The sequence below is a fragment of the Diceros bicornis genome, chromosome 4, assembly GCF_020826845.1.
Source record: "Diceros bicornis minor isolate mBicDic1 chromosome 4, mDicBic1.mat.cur, whole genome shotgun sequence".
NCBI classification, from domain to species: Eukaryota; Metazoa; Chordata; class Mammalia; order Perissodactyla; family Rhinocerotidae; genus Diceros; species Diceros bicornis.
Genome location: NC_080743.1, coordinates 6,775,154 through 6,780,168, shown reverse-complemented (window position 1 = coordinate 6,780,168; position 5,015 = coordinate 6,775,154).

Genomic DNA, 5,015 nt, shown 5'->3' with positions numbered 1-5,015 from the left:
TTGAGATGCAGTGTCTTTATTACCCCATGAGCATTGCCACAGACTCAGTCATGGGCAGAGACCAACCAAGCCACATGAAGGAGTGGTCCCTGGATCCCCTCCATCCCCTAGCCTGTCACCCAAAAGTTTGCCCAGACTCCCCCGGGCGGTGGGCATGATTCAAATCTGTGCCTCAGCAAAGCTGCCAGTTATCACGCTGTGAGCTCATTCCATCCAGAACTGTTTAAACCGAGTAAGTTGAATCTGTGAATGCCAGGAAGGCCAATATAGTTTTTCCCAAGGTGCGTTTCACAGGACGCTAGTGCCACTCACTGTTTACAGATGTTAAGTTATTGTGCGGCTGTCAAAGAAGTTTGAGGAGCATTGGTGTTTTAAGCAAGTTTCTCTTCTGAAAACATCTCCATCTTCTACACGCCAGCTTTCTGGGTCTGCAAGGGAGGGACAAGGTCTGCCCTTTCTCAACCTTATTTGAGCATTCTGCTCTCTTTTGTTTGTGGGACAGCTGTGGGACTTGGTGGTCTACAGCAGTGCTTTTGAAACCTTCACTTGCACATAGGTCACCTGGGGCATATTAAGGCACAGTTTCCAATTCAGAAGGTCTTGGAGGAGGCCCAGACTCTGCGTCTCTGTCCTGCTCCCAGGTGGTGCTGATGCTGCTGGGCCCCAGACCACACTTTGAACAGCGGGCTTTGAGGAGATACTTCTGAGAGGTGTGTCTGCCATGTTCCCTACCCCGGAGCTCCTGTGACACCCCTGTCACAACCATGCGCCTGCTGAAGTGCTCAGATCATGTGAAGAGCAGACCAGGCACTGAGCTGGAGCAGGAGCTCATGAGGGCAGGAAAGTCTCTCTGTTCTGTTCCCAGCTGTGTGTCCAGAACCTGGACCAGTGCCCGGATCACAGAGGGGCTCAGTAAACACCTGGGGAATGATTGCAAGAATTCCGCAAAGATGCCCCTTTCCAGGCATCTTCTGAAACATTTGCTGGGCGGAGGTGCGATGGATTTGAGTCCTTAGGTGCTCCAGGGCTGCTGCAAACTCACCAAAGATTTGAAAAACCATGCAAAGCACCTCTTTCTTCGCCTCGTAAATCTGACTCAGCCACCTGACATGTAAGGCCTCCACCTGTGCAGACGTGGCTATTTTTCTCATTACGGGAGCTTCGGCCAATGTGGTCTCCAAATGACTCACGGGAGAGAGCACCCTCCTGCTCTGGAGCTCAGGGGGGTGGACTGCAGGTGGCTCAGTCTCCAGGATGCAGCACTTTCTTTAAAATGAGGCGACAGCATCCCAGGCCGAGTTCACGGGCCGCTTACTAAACCAGCGTCCCAGATTCGGCCTCATCCTTGTCCTGATGCTCCCACTGCCCGGCCAGGCAGGAAGCCAAATTCCTTGCTCTTCAATAGCTTGTCTGTCTGTTTGTTTTGATCAGAGAGAAAAGGAAGAGAAGATATTTGTTACCATGGTAACTGGTCAGGGAGATTCTTAAATCAGGGAGCCTAGGGGCCAAGTCTCCTCAATTAGGGTCCTACCTTCCAGGAACCTATAATCTTCTTAGGGAGCAAGGCTCCCAGAACACGAGCCGTGTAGCCAGTGACCAATGAGAGGTTCAGTGAGTGCTTTTCAGTGACTCCTGTGCTGGGACAATCCCAGAGGGCTTCCCAGAGAAGCAAAACTGAGCCAAGCCTTCAAGTAGCTGGATAACAAGGGAGGATACAGGAAAACGTGGAGATGACGTTTCACAGCATTGTTGGGAGGCAATGGCTAAGGTAGCCTGCCTAGAAGCAAGCCTGGGGTGTAGTGGGTAGAAAAGCAAATTGCAAGCAGAGTGTAGAAAGCCTTGAATGTCAGGCCAGGGGGGCTGGACACCTGGACCCATCCCTTTAGAACTAGAGTCCAGGATGTACCTGCTATTAGGTTCAGGCTACCACTAGACAGTCACAGAGAGAAAGGCTCCTGAGTGAAGCCACGATTGGGTCACCAGATAGATGCAGAGCGAGAGGATCCAGCCACTAGATACAGTTGTACAGCTTGTGCACTGCACAAAAGTGCCTGGCCGAGGGAGCAGGTGAGCACTGAAACCCAGCTCTCACTCCTCTCTTCAAGCTATGCACCCTGGTGTGGGACACCTTCTCCTAGGGGGTTCCTCCATCCAGCGTTCACTAATGCACCCCCACGGGCTGGCAGTGGTCTGATCGGCTCAAACCACAGCCACGAGGTGTTTTCTCCTCCTGGCAAGGCATTTTCTCAGAGCAGCAGGTCATGTACATTCCCCGTGTGTCCTAAGGAGGGCACTGCTCAGCTTTGCACAGGACGACAGAGCCCTGAGGATGCAGTGAGAACCGGAGCGGGCCAGTTTCCTGCTCCTGCTGGCTGACGAACAGGCGAGCAAATGGTCTATAATCGCCACTTCAACGAATTCAACCAGATCTTCCTGCTGCAAGGAGCCCTCCGCTCCCAAGGAGTGGACAAGCGAGAACAGGGCATCCGCAGCCCTGAAGATCCCTGCGTGAGGACCAGTAGCCGGCTGTCTCCAGGGGTTTGGGTGGAGACTTGCATGCCTCACAAAGCGTCCCTGTCACCCTGCCCGCAGAGGCGTCCAACATCACATGTGCCGACGCCACAGAGAAACGCAGGGGGCTCGGAGGACCCTTAGAGCCAGTGTTCCTCATTAGGGGCACCACTGGTATTTTGGTTCCCCAGTCACCGTGATAACCAAAAGGGTCCCTCTACATGTCTCAATGGCCCCCTCGGGAAGGTTGAATCACCCCCAAATGGGAACACCTGAGCCCCTCTCTCAGTAGAAGAGGAAACTGGGGCCCAGTAAGTAACTCGCCCAGGGTCCCACTGCTGGGAGAGCCAAGCAAGAATGAGCAGGCAGGCTGCCCTCCTCGGCACCAGCCTCTCCAACTCTCCGGCCGTGGTCCTTCTCCCCCAGCCTGCATCATTCTCGAGGTTTCTGAATTGAGACCACAGGACAGAGTGGAGCCAAGTGATCTCATTTCATGCCTGGTCCCCAAATGCTCATGACAGCTACACAGACAACAGAGAAAGAAGGACGGTCAGCTCCTGACTCTGGTCTAGAACCCACTGTGGGCCTCTCAGGGCTGGGCACAGAGCACAGATGGACGGGCAGCTGGCTGGCGCTGACTTCCAAGGTCCCCCACAGCCCTGCATTGTCCTCACTCTGCACTGGGCTGGACCCACACCCCACACGACCTGCTCAGGCTAAGTCATGACTCACCACGGTGTTCACCTCCCTGACAATTACGGGGTGCACCTGCCCTCTCCTGGCCGGCCGGCTGTGCTCACAGGGAGCAGGGGAACTGGCTTTCCCAGGAGGCCAGGCAGAGGACCTGGTGGGAGGCCATGGCAGGGCCCAGCCCGGGACCCTCTGACTGAGTCTAGATGCCCCGTTCCTCCCCTTGCCCCCACCTGGAGCCAGCGGGACCCTGGGAGGCTACACGGCCTGCCACTCACGGGCTTCAGAGTCTCGCACTGTGGTCTCCAGAAACAGCACTCGGAAAGGGCCTTTGACAGACTCCTGGGCCCCTGCATGAATAGCTAATCACAGATAACAGCCAATTAGTAAATTTTATAATTTATTATTCCTCTAGTAGCTTTAAATTTTTTATTATATAATATTTGATTATACAAAATGTATATGTTATGTATATCTAAGTAATTAAATGAAATAATAAAAGCCTACCAACAAGGTAAGAATTAAAATATTACAGGAGCTTTTGATCTGCCTGTGGACCCCTCCCTGCCCCACGCGATTTCCTGGCCTCCTGCAAGTCACCTCTTCTCTGAATCTGGCTGTTTACTCTTCCTTTGCCTTATTTTTATATTTTATCACATTCTTATGAATTTTTAAACAATATATTGTTTCATCTTGCTCATTTTGAACATTAGGAAAAGGTCATAAGCTATCTGAACTACATTTTTTTTACTTCAAAAATATATTTCTGAGACTCATTGGAGTTGATGCAAATCGCTGTGGTGTATGCATTCTCACATCCCTGTGCATGTCTCCCAGCACGCGTGTACAAGAGTTTTCTAGGTATGTGTTTAGGAGTGGAATTGACAGGTCATAGAGCAAAGGTTCAACTTTGCTATATAGTACCAAATCGTGCTGCAAAGTGAACATACAAATTTCACTAAAAGTTCCCATTACCCACATCCTCATAAACACTTGCTATTACCTTAATTTTCCCAATCTAATGTGTGTAAAATAGTATCTCATTGGCATTGGTCTTAGTTTTCATTTCCCTGATTACTAATGAGATTCAACATATTTTCCTATGTTTGTCATTTGTGTTTCCTCTTCTGTAAAATGCCCATTTGTATCCTGTTCCCATTTTTATTGGGTTGTCCTAATTGATGTGTAGAATTAAGAAAAATATAATCTGGATATTAAATCCTTGTCCGTTACATCTGTTACAATTATCTTCCACCGAGATATTTGGGATTTTCACTTTCTTTATAGTGTCTTTTGATGATGTTGATGTGGTCGATTTATCAGTGTTTTCTTTTCTGGTGCTACTTTTTGTGTCTTTTTTAAGAAATCCTTTTACTAAATCCCAAGTTTATAAAGATATTTGAAATTTCTTCTAGAAGTTTTAAAGCTTTGCTTTCCATATTTAAGACTTTAATCCCTCAGGAATTAATTTGTGTTTATGAGAACGCGGATTGTCTTTCATTTTTCCCTCTATGGATAACCGATGCCTGCAGCACCATTTGCTGAATGATCCACCCATGATCTATGATGTCACTTTCTCCATCTAGCAACTCACCATATACACGTAGGTCTATTTCCCTAGTCTGTTCCATCAGCCAAGTTGACTATCCTGACCTCAAAACCATCCTGTTCCAATTGCTTTAGTGTTTTCATAAGTCTTGCAATCTAGAAGAAAAGCGAGTTCCTTCATCCAGCTTGACTTCAAAATGCTTTGGCTCGTCTTCGACATTTGCTTTTCCATTTCATCAGATAATCGTATGCCAGTGAAACCATCT